This window comes from Ambystoma mexicanum, chromosome 2q (assembly GCF_040938575.1).
Source record: "Ambystoma mexicanum isolate Mex_15411 chromosome 2q, UKY_AmexF1_1, whole genome shotgun sequence".
NCBI lineage: Eukaryota > Metazoa > Chordata > Amphibia > Caudata > Ambystomatidae > Ambystoma > Ambystoma mexicanum.
The window spans coordinates 302746500-302758736 of NC_090924.1; the positions used below are offsets into that span (position 1 = coordinate 302746500).

The 12237-nt window shown below is 55.5% G+C and overlaps 1 protein-coding gene across 6 annotated transcripts in view; it reads left to right on the top strand.

Moving 5' to 3' along the window:
• LOC138569353 (uncharacterized) overlaps nucleotides 1–12237 on the top strand; it is a 1814236-nt gene that overhangs the window by 1143508 nt on the left and 658491 nt on the right. The window lies entirely within an intron of this gene.

Genomic DNA, 12237 nt, shown 5'->3' on the forward strand with positions numbered 1-12237 from the left:
TGGGAGAGTGGATTGAGGAGGGTGACTTTAGGTGAGGGGAATAAGGGAAGAATAGAGTAAGCAGCCAACAGCTTGCTCGCAACAGACGCTTATACTGTAAACGTTATTGCTCATGCATCCTGGCCCCTTGCCTCCATCCTTGTGGGCGTCCTCCAACAAAGGGACGGTACTGGAACCTTTGGCAGCAAAAAATTGACATTCCCCTTTACATTTATTGTAGCGTGTGGGGGACGCCCTGCCGAGGCCCTGCACTCTGGCGCCTCACCTCGGTCCCTTTTTCCACATGGACAATGTCGGACCTGGCAGCCAGCGCTGAGACTTTTATAGCTTTCTGCTGGCTCCCCTCTTGTTTTTCAATTATTTTTCTACTTACCTTCCCTGCATCACCCCCCCCAGCGCATGTCCGCTGCAAGAGGATTCAAGAGATGTGCCTCTTGCGATTGCTCGTTTCCTGCCTCTGACACCCATGCACTCTGTCTGGAGTGTTTCGGACCCAACCACAGCTGGGTCTCGTGTGCGGCCTGCAGCTCCTTCTTTCGGTCACAGGGCCCTGAAGAATTGGTTGTTGTGGTGGAGGGAGATCTTCCACACTTCTCCTCCCCACTTTAAGGACTTTGTCTTCAGGACCTCTCATCAAGACAAGGTGGGACCTCTGTTCAGCACGGCTCCGTAACGCGGGGACTCCTTCCCAGGTGTTCCCAAGGATCGGTGGTTCCTCTCATTCAGTTTCCGGCAAGCCTCTAAGCCTACCGGCTCCCAAGCTGAGGGGCCAGGGGGCCCTGCTGGGCGGTCCGGGGACAGACCTGAGGCTTTCCAGGCTACCGGCTCCCAAGCAGAGGGATCCAGGGACCCCACCAGGCTCTCCTCGGAAGGACGATCAGGGTCGTCTGCTTCTTCTACCCCAACGGGTAAGAGATTGTCGAGTGCCACTTCCCAGAGTCATTCCTCGGCCACATCCAGCGCGGGTGCCAAGGACTCCCAGCCTACCTGAGCTCGCTCCGAGGCAATCATCCAAGGCTTTTTGACTACCGTCCGACTGAGGACGCCGCGCCTACCAGAAGGCTCTCTGAGGTCGATGCCCCTGCTTCGGGTGCAAGACCCAAGCTGTACCCTCCCATGTCTGAGGCCTCTCCTAGCTCCGCGCCTTCGCGCCCGACCACCCAGGGCATGGCACAAGGCTTCAAAATGCCAGAGCATCATGTGGCGGTGCCTGACATTTGGATCCTGCTTAGGCCCCACCAGTCCTTTCGCCCATCGAATGGGCCTTGCAGGACGATTCCAGGCCCCCTCCTTCGGGAAGTGGCAGTGGATCCCATGGGGCAGTGTTCTGGACCCATCTGGGGTATGTCAACCCGTCGCAGCCCTACAGTTGCGTGCACCGGGTGCCTTGGTGCTTTGACAGTAAACAGAGACCCAGTGCCTCAGAGGGCAGGTCCCGTAGGGACTCGGCAGATAGTGAGGACGGCTTCTTTGAACGTTTCCTCTTCCTCATGCGTTACCCTCAGATGAAAGGGCTCCTGAAGCATATTGTGAAGGTCATCCCCAGGCGCTGCAGTCTAGGCCCCGCCTTGTCTGGGTGTTCCTCATGCACTCCCAGTGCCGTTCCATCCTCCGGGTCAGGCTCCATCGGTCAAACTGACACCTCCTCCTGTACCACCACTGCCTCCCCGGAACAGCCTTTGGACTTGTCCTCGGCCTGCAAAAAAGGGTTGGACGATTACACAGGCGCCCAGGTCAACAAACCCTCGGCATGACCGCCTCCAGGGTCTGGCTGAGTTCTTGGGGGTCCCTCTTCCTGAGGAACTAACCCCACCCCCTCTAGGAGTCTGGGTTGCTAGCAAAGGTCTTGGGGAAGCACATCACATCACGACCCGGTCTGGCATCCCACTCCAGAGGGATATGCTACAGGTGGCACGGAAGGTCTGGGAGAAGTTCAGGGGCAATGCCCAGATGAACAAGAAGTTGGACAGCAGGTTCAGGCTGACGGATGGGGAGCCAATCCGCCTTGCCTCCCACCTGCAGCCCCATTCCTTGGTGGTGGCCGCTGCATCTTTATATTCTAAAGCATCGTCTTCGTCATCTTCCTCCATGGGAGCCACCTCCACTTGCCTCTCCAAGGAGGATAAGGTCCTCCAGTCTTTGGGAAAGTGCTATTATTCCATCTCAAGACTGCATCTGCGGCAAGCCAACGCAGATGCCCCCTTGGCTGCGGCTAAGCAGAAGCTGTGGCGGGAGCTAGGTGAATTTCTGCCCGACCTCCCTTCGGACAAGTAAGAGTCCTTCAAGGCTGGGCTGGCAGATGATCGGCTCATTGCGCAGGACCTCATGGAGTCTTCGGTCCCCCACATCGACAGAACCAGCAAAGGGCTGTGTATTGGGGTCGAGATGAGAAGGACGGCCTGGATGCACGCCACCAAGTTTTCATCTGACTTGCAGAAGCGAATTATTGATCTGCCCTTCGAGGGCGTGGACCTTTTTCATTCGTCCACGGATGACAAATTGACCAAGAAGAAAACCTCCACTTAAACTGCCAAGTCCTTGCCCATCCTGACAAAGCCAGGTCAGAAGTCCTTACCTCAATCCCAGGGCAGGACTTACTTCGAACCCCAAACCTTCTCTGGCTTCAAGGGTTTAAGGGACCGTGGTACGCAGAGGCCTGACAGGTCGCCCAGTGTTAGGAAAGATTCCTCTTTACTGCACCTTTCCTTCCATCTTTATGGAACCCCTTAACTTTTATTTTTTAATCTGACCTGTACTTTTTGCAGTACAGTGAAGCCTTAGGCTTCACTGCACTGGCCTTTGCTCATATGTTATGGGGAAACTGATATGTCCTTCAGGCTATCAGTACTGGGAAACAATGTTTCCCTTAGTCGTGTTACTATGTTGCTACTTATGGTTACTTTTGTATCACTTGTGGTAACTTTTTATCATTGCACAATGCAGCTTACACTGCATTGCAATGGGGTACATTTTTTTTTTGCCCTAGACTAACTCAGAGGATTTTTGATTACTCTAGATGTGCTTAACAGATGGGCTGGTGGCACCGAGTTTTGGCCTGAAACTTGGTGAAACCTCAGCTAAACTTGGTGAACCATCAGCTGCAACTGCAAGGCTCCCTTCTGCGAAATGGCGGCGTCCTAGCACAAAGGGGACCAGAGATAGACCCCGGAAAGTCGCACTGCAACTACTGAGTCCTGTTGCATCGCGGTGCGCAGCATGCACCGTCCGAAAACTGCTTACCTGACCCGAGTCCAGTGCTGAGAGAGGTGCTGAATCAAGTATTTTTGCATTCTTCGACTGCGCGGAGTGGAGCTTGAACCTGCAACCCCTGGAACCTGAGGACCGTCGATTTCAGTGGGAAAAGCAATGTAGGACACCCTTTGTCCTACCAAGTCTGGGGAAGATTCGGAGGAAGGGGGGGTAAGTTACTGAGCTTTTAACTTACCCCTATACTCCCATTATAAGTCAATTGGCTTATAATAAACCTATTTCTAACATTTGGCTTTGCCATTGCTTGCCTATGCAAGTCTTCTGAATGTTGGGCATTAGTCCACATTGAACCCTAACTGGACCCCAGAGATCCTACCTGCATTTCTTCCTGCATCCTAGGTTCTGTGGAACTGTATCCAGAACATTAGGGCACAAGGCCCCGGCCAACTTGGAGCTGGACAATTTTAGCTAGGGCCCATCTCTGTGGACCTTTTTGTGTATAATACTTGTCTATCCATTCCTTTGCAGGAGTATTTGATTTGTATTGTGCATTTGAACCAAGTGAATGTATATATGTATTTAGTTTAATAGTGTTGTGTGATAAGTCTACCTGCTTGTAGACATTTTCCTATAGTGTGTTTTGGCCATCAATAATTGTATTTTTATACATCCTGTCTAAGTGTAATTTGTGATGCCCATTGTGTGACCTCATTGTGGACCCTTTACAAGCTCACCACCTCTGAAGAACTTAGCCTAGACCGCCTGTCACTGCTACCAAAACTGGCTTGGCTACAGCTTCCCAGAGTTGGTTCTGTCACAATATAGGTTGGCCTTCTATGCATCTGTCCACCAGGCCAGAGTATAGAAAATCAGTCCTAACACCCAGCGACAGTGGAAAGAAGTAGCCGAGGACGTCACGCGGGTTCCTCATGTGGACAGGGGCTCCAGTTGCTATTCCAGGATTTTTACAGTGCCCAAGAAAAACCAGGCTGGCCTGAGGGTAGTCCTGGACCTGTCTTTTCTAAACCTGTCTTTACCGCTGGAACGCTTCAAGATGATTACTGCCGCACACATAGCCAAGTCTCTATGTGCAGGGGACTGGATGTGTTCCCTGGAACTCAAGGATGCCTACCTGCATGTACCCATTTATCAACCGCATACTTAAGTTTCGGCGGTTCACGATTGTCGTACCACTTTAGTACAAAATACTGCTCTTCGGCCTGAATTTCGCCCCTTGTGACTTCATGAAGTTGATGAACGCAGTGGCGGGCGTCCTCTGCTTGAAGGGCCGTCATATATACCCTTACATCTCGTCCCCTTTCCTCCATACTGAATGGGGGTCCCTCCCGAGGCTTGGGAGACGGAACCTTTTTCACCAGAAAATCTTCTTCCCCTTTAAATTTAGAGGCGCACGGGGTTCGGCCCTGGGAGCATGCGCTCGCCTGACTCCACCCACCGGCACCACTCCTCTGTCCCCTTTTCTGCATCGACAGTAACGGGCCGATTTCACCAGCGCTCTTGGGTTTGGCTTCGGCCATGTAATACCACGCGCTCTTCCCCAGATTTTCTTCTATCTTTTTCTTCTAGATACTTCGTCCTCCGACACAATGCTCGTCCCCGGCGCATGTCGACTTCAGCAGGTGTCCAGCCTGCGAGGGACTCTTCCCCACTTCAGACCCCCACGCCCTTTTACCTCGGCCCAACCACGGCTGGGAGGGTTGTTCCGCGTGTGACACCTTGACACCACGGGCACTGAAAACAGGCTAGCTAGGTGGAGGGAGCTCTTCCAGAAGTCACGTCCAGAGGACCTAAAGGACTTTGTCAAACATTGCACGAGTCCAACGTTAAGGCCTCTTTTCACCATTGCACCCCGCAAGGGCAATTCCTTCCCAAGGAAGTGTCTGACCGAAAGGAACTTCACATGCACCAAGGCTAGTCTAGCTACCGGCCTTGTTGCTGAGGGTTCCCCGGATACTTCTGTCATTAGTGCTGAGGGACCGCATGGTTCTTCTACCGGGGTCACTCCCGAGGGACAGCGCCCCAGTACCGGCGTCATGACCAAGAAGGCGGCACTACCGGCAGCTTTGCTTAATAGGCCTTCCAGGTCTCGGCCTGAGGTGTTGGATAGGCCTTACGATCCAACACCAAGCATCTTGGACGGGGCTGGTTCCAGCGAGCCAGGCACCACGATTTCAGCACGTGGCACGCAGCGTGACAAAATGGCTGCTGCGCCAAACAAGATGGCTGCCTCATCCAATATCTCCTCTAACAGAGCGGGTGGAGGAACGAGTAACATGGTGGGACTGGTGTCAGCCAGGTACGTGGTCTACAGCTTATCCATCAGCAGCGCAGGGCAGGTTTCTCCTGCACCCCAGGCAGAGTGACATGGCCCCAGCAGCCCAGCTCCACTCCGTCTATATATCCCCTGCCACTTCTTCGGCCTCCGAAGACCGGTACTTCGAAAGGTTCTTGGCGCTGATGCGAACACTCCAGATGGGCTCCATCCTTCGGGATACTATCACGAACATGCAGGCCACCCCACCGGTACCCATAGTCATTCCTTACAAGGGCTCTGGTGCCTCTGGTCCCAGCGCTATCTGCGCTGCCCGTGCTGGCTCCTCCAATTCCGGCCCCTCTGCCTGAGGCGGTTCCACACCAGCCTCTGGTCTCCGCACTGCAGCCCACAGTACCCAGTATCCCTTCACTAGTTCTGTTTCCTCCGAGCACTCGGGTGGACACAGACGAGGAAGAGGACCCGACACACCATCTTCAGCGAAGGCCTTCCATGAACGCCTTGCAGCCCTGGCAGAGTACCTGGGCTGTCCACAGCCCGAGGAGGGGGTCTTGGCAGAAGTCCTCACCCTAAGGCCCTCCTGCAAGACGGGGATCCTGATGCGGACCTTGGTGCACTGGCCAAAAAAGGGTGGCTCAAGCCGCACTGAGCCCAACCTGTTAATAGGCGCCTCGACGCCAAGTACAGGCAGTTGGAAGGGGATACGCTCTTGCTTTCGGCTCATCCTTAGCCACACTCCTTGGTGATCGCCGCTGCGCCACTCTACTCTAAGCCTCAGTTGTCCTCGGCCACCTCGTCCTCGCCGCTGTTAGGCAAGGAGGAGACTACCTTGGAGGCGTACGGGAAAAAACTGTACTCCCAACGCCTCCCTGCACCTGTGTCAAGCCAACGCTGATGCCATGCTGGCAGCCGTTAACCAAAGGCGCTGGTGGGAAATTGCAGACTTCCTCCCGGAACTTAGGCCACAAAGCCAGGCTTGCTTCATGGCGGGATTAGGAGAAGCCAGGCTGATAGCACAGGACATCATGGAGTCCACTGTGGCCCATATCGATAACTCTGGCCGGGGCCATCTGCATCGCCACGGACATGAGTAGGACGGCCTGGCTCCAGGCTACCAAGTTCAACCCGGATGTCCAGTAACACATATTGCACCTTCCATTCGAGGGTAGTGACCTCTTCCACTCCACCACGGATGAAGAATTGGATAAAAAGAACAGTTCACAAACCGCTAAGTCTCTATTCTTACGAAGGCCATGCCCAAGGTGTACACCCAGTCCAATCAACGCTCAAACAAGGGGTGGGTATCTGGAGGTTTCCGAGGCTTCCAAGAACTGAGGTCCAGATAACCTGACCATTCCCTGAGTCAGCATCGGAGGAAACAACAAAGGGGGGGGGCTTTTTCCAGTCTCCCTCCTCCGCAACAGCCTCGGAGGGAAAGAAGGCATTACACGCCCCTTCGGGTCCACGTATTTCCGGTGAGGGGCAGGCTTTCTTTCAACGTGCAATTTTGGTGCCAGCATTTTTCAGACCCCTGGATCCTATGTAGTCTCCACAGGTTACCACCTACTGATCCCTTCCTCTCCTCCCTCATCTCCCACAGATTTGGACAGCAACTCTGTTGGCGGAGATCCGATCGCTCGTCTAAAGCCAGGCTGTGGAAGAAGTCCCAACCTCCCAGAGAGGGTTAGGCTTCTATTTCAGGATTTCTTTTATGCCATACAGAAGAACCAGGCTGGCCTGAGAGTTGTTGGACCTTTCCACCCTCAACCTCTCCCTTCCACTACAAAAATTCAAGATGGTTACGCCAGCTCTTATTGCAGAGGCACTCAACAGGGGAGACTGGATGTGCTCCCTGGATCTGAAGGACGCGTATCTACATGTCCTGATTTGGCAGCCTCATCGGTCCTTTCTGCGCTTCAGGATTACGGGCTGCCATTTCCAATACAAGGTGCCACCCTTCGGCCTCAATTCAGCCCCCAGGGTATTTACCAGATTGATGAATGCAGTGGCTGCTCTCCTCAGGACCCAGGGACACCACGTTTACCCATACCTGGACGACTGGCTCGGCCGTGCCTCATCTCCAGAGGCGGTTCTATACACCTCCTCTGCGCTTATGAACACCCTCCACGACCTGGGGTTTACTATCACCCTCAAGAAGTCTCTGCTGCAGCCCCCACAGACGCTGATCTTCCTGGACCTCATCTGGGACACATCCTCCGAGAAGATCTTTCCTTCGGAGGACAAGATCGGGGCCACCAAGAGAGCAACTACACACTTCCGCTCCAGGTCAGTGACCTCCGCCTGGTAGTACCAGCACCTACTGGGTATTAAGGTGGCGGTCCTTTTATCCGTCCCCCACACAAGACTCAGTATGAGGATGCAGCTGCACTTTGCAGCCTCTTGGAATCAGGAGAAGGGCTCCCAACCAGATCCAGTGGACATTCCCACTTCTCTCCACCCGGTCCTCGCATGGTGGTCCGTGGCCTTCAACCTGTGGCGGGGCAAGCCCTTCCAGCAACCTCTCCCTCAGGTCACTGTCACGACGGACTCCTGCCTCGAGGGCTGAGGAGCTACATGGAGTCTCAACCCTACAGGAACAGAAGTCCCACATCAACTGGCTAGAGTTGAAGGCTATATGGCTGGCCCCTCAAGGCTTTCCTCCCTCTCGTAGAGGGCAAGACCGTGCTTATCCAGACGGACAACTCCATCAGCATGTACTATGTCAACAAGCGGGGTGGTACCAGGTCCCACCCTGCTGTGCAATCTGCGCAAATATTTATGATTTTTTAAAACGAGAAAAACAGAAATTTTATAGCATGACAGCTTTTTTGCTTGCCCGCGAGTGCCGTAAGCGATGTGGATATTAACTATGTCATGCTAAAAAATGTCTGTTTTTCTTGTTTTAAAAAAATCATATGAATAAATGTGTGTGCTATCCGCATCCTGGGTGTTCTCTAAAGCACAGACCACTTGTAGTGATCTGTTAAGTGTGTTGGATCCTTTCACGGCCAGAGTCTACAAGGTGGGGTAGCCTAAGTCCCTCTCTCATTCTAAGAGTACGGTAGTCACTACGGTGAGTAACTATTAATTACTTGGACGACTGGCTGGTGAAGGCGGGGCCGCCCGAAGGTGTAGTGCACTCCCACCAGAGGCTGGCAGATACCCTTCAGCTGTGGTTTTCCCTCAACCAGCGGAAATTACAGCTATGCCCTTCTTAGGAACTGGCCTTTGTAGTGGTGTGTTGGAATACTACCATTCAGCGGGTGTTCCCCTGAGAGGCTGATGGCCCTCTGTAAGGCAGTGCGACACATTTTGGCCATCTCGACCACCTCGGCATGGGGGTTCCAGCACATGGATGGCCACCTGCATGCTCCCTGTTCAGCACGCGCGTCTCAAGATGAGGTGCCTCCAGCTGGCGGCCAATTGGGATCAGGAGACAGGGTCTCAGTCAGACAGGATCCCTGTACCGCCTCTCCTCCTGCCTGACCTTCGCTGTTGGCTAATAGATGGCAATGTTTCAATGGGACCTCCCTTCACCCGACTGGAGCCTACCCAGGTGGTGACTGTTCTCCAGCATGGGGTCTGGCATGGATTCACATGCTCATGAATATTCCCCGTCGTCAGGCTGGGAATCCTCGGTAAAGAAAAAAACCAGTATCAGTCTCGTTTCTGATCTGTCTTTCGTAGTAACAACCAATCACTGGTCTCTGCGTCATACTGACCACAGCCAATGACTGCCCTCTACCTAAGCACCGCCTCTGGCAGCCATCTTCATATTTTTACCGCACGTTCATGTGTTGGGATCCTCGTGCTATTGCTCTCGAGCGTTAGTGCTATTTTTTCACGTTTTTTCTCAAAAACTTCGTTTTTTTTTAGGTCAAAAGAGCCTCAAGCTCCACCGACTCTCCATCCGATCAACGGGGACCCGTGTCGGATTCGTCTGCGCCCCTCAAGGGTGAAGATTTCGTCGAGCTACGCTTTTGGAGGACTCAAGAAGTTTCTCAGGCCCGGACATGGCCCGGAAGAAGGGAAGCTCGACGCCCGGAAAGCTGTTCAGGATCTGCCCTGGATGCCAGCTGCAGAACGTCTTTAAGGAGGACGAACACTCCTTTTGTCTCTACTGCTTGCATGAGGACAAGACGCACGTGGAGAAAGACTGTGCGTTTTGCGGCAACATGTCGGAGCGGACCATGAAGGACCGCCATCAACGTCTCGCCAACTGGCTGGAAGGGAAGAGCCCGTCAGGCGAGAAGAAGAGGAAGAAATCCGAGCGGTCTTCTAAGACCTTTGAGGACGCCCCGGCGACGGGAGTCCAACACAAGGTCAAGCACCGCGAGTCCGCTGGCACCGGGAGCGCCGAACGGTCGGGCTCTACGGTCGCCAGGCAGGGCGCACCCTCCCCGGCACCTTCAGCCACGAGCCAACGCTCTGGGTCGGGTAAGAGGAAGGGCGAGCACCCGGCGAAGCTCCTGGAGAGGCCCCGGTCGAGCTCGAAGGCCCCATCGGAGGGGGAGTGAGGCAGTGTCCCCCCCCCCCTCAAGAATAAGGCGGTGAGCGCACCTAAGGTGGTGAAGGCCTTAATCCATCCGGCCAAGCCCTCTATCGATACTGTCGCGGTGGCCCTGGCTCAGCCTGTGGAGACTACACCAGTGGTGGCGACCTCGGGGCTCAGAGTCTCCCTGCCACCTCGGAGGGAGTCCTCTTTTGTGCCCATCGATAGGACCCCCGTGAAACCCCCGGCGGGGAAGAAAAAGGGGGGGGCAGGGCGTCGTCGTAGATTCGGCCTCAACCTCAGAGGAAGAGCTGATTGAGGTCTTAAGCCACGGCCTTGGCGTGGAAGAAGACCGGCCCGTCGGGATGGATCCCGACGCAGGCGACGACGACATTGTCGAGGGTGCCGACGGGGCCCCTGATCGCCCGTCGGATTCCCCTCTGCCAGTGCCGCAAGACAACTCGGCGGCCATTTTGTTGGCTATACAGTCCTTATGTTCAGAGATAAGGACGAGACTACCGTTGCCGACGGAGGAACCTCTCCCGTCGGGGGATCCTGAACCGGGACCTTCTGGTGCTCCCCCGCCCAAGAAAAGAAGGATTCACCCTCCACCTCCTTTTCAGCCGTCGCGCCCCGTCCAGCCCTCCTCCCCGTCCACCCGAGGGGATGATACGGGGACTGACACGGCAGCGACGGGTACGGACGACGAGGATCTACCGTCGTCACCTCCCACCAGGGCTTCTCCGCCCGACGAGATTGGATCGTTCCACTCCATGATCGCCAGGGCATCCGAGCTTTTCCAACTCTGCCCTGAGGAGAAGAAAAAGGAAGGATTCCTTTATCAACGGCGCGAGGCCAAGAGGAAGGCGGTCCTCGCGATGCCTCTACTGGACGACATTTGGACCTCCTCAAGAACCCTTCCACGACGCCAGCTAGAAGAGACCGGTACGAGAAGAAGTACCGAGTCCCGGACGCGGCCCCCCTGTGCCTCCGGGCGCAGCCTACCCCGGACTCCGTCGTCTCTGCGGCGGCCAGGAAGAAAGCGGGGGGGGGGGGTGCGGCCTCCACATCGACTTCCCCACCGGACGGCGAGGGAAAGAAATTGGACGCTATGGGACGCAGCGACGACGATTAAAGCGGCCAACGCCTTGGCTATCGTGGCCCGCTACGACAGGGAGTTATGGTACAAACTGGCTCCCCTGCTGGACTTCCTAACGGACGACAAGAGGGCAGATGCCCTGGAGATCCTACAGGAAGGTGAGGTGGCGTCGGACCACGCCATCACTATTGCGACGGACATCGCCGACACTGGGTTTCGCCAGTTGGGCAACGGCGTGTGCCTTAGGCGGCGTGGATGGCTCAAGGCTACGGACTTCCGTCAAGACGTACAGACCAGAGTCCTGGACATGCCGTTCGATGGGAACAACCTGTTTGGGAAAACAGTGGACGATTCCCTCCAGGCCATTAAAGCGGACACTGAGACGGCCCGGGCCCTTGGGGTTCTGCAACGACGGACGCCCTTCGGAGCAGCGGAGGCAAGGGCGCCTCCAAAGGTTCCGGCGGCGGTTTCTCCACCTACCGTCAAGCGGCCCGCTCGTCGTCTCAGGAGGCCTACAGAGGACGAGGCAAGTCTGGCGGACCCCGCCGTCGTCGCCAAGGAGGTCAAGGCGGCAAAGCCTCGTCGAAACGGGATTGAACCGGCCGTGGGGTCGGGCCCCCACCGAAGCACCCCGGTGGGAGGCCGGCTGGCGAGCTTCGTCAGCGTGTGGGAGTCCATCTCCACCGACCGTTGGGTGCTGGACGCCTTAGCCCGGGGCCACGCGCTCGAGTTTCAAAGAAGGTGCCCGCGCGTCCCCCCCGTGGCCAGGAAAGAGCTTCACGTCCCTCAGCTTCTCCTGGAGGTAAAGGCGATGCTCAGGAAGGGCGTCATCGAACTCGTACCAAAGAGGCTTCGGGGCTCCGGAGTTTACTCGAGATACTTCCTCGTGAAGAAGAAGACGGGAGGATGGCGCCCCATCCTAGATCTGCGACGGCTGAACAAGTTCATCAAAGCGCAGAAGTTCCGGATGGTCACCCTCCAGCACGTCCTGGGGCAGCTGGAGGAAGGAGACTTCCTGTCGTCGTTGGATTTGGAGGATGCCTACTTCCATATTCCCATCCTAAAGGGGCACCGAAAATTCCTCAGGTTTGTGGTCCAAGGGCGTCATTACCAGTTCAAAGCCCTCCCCTTCGGACTACGGTC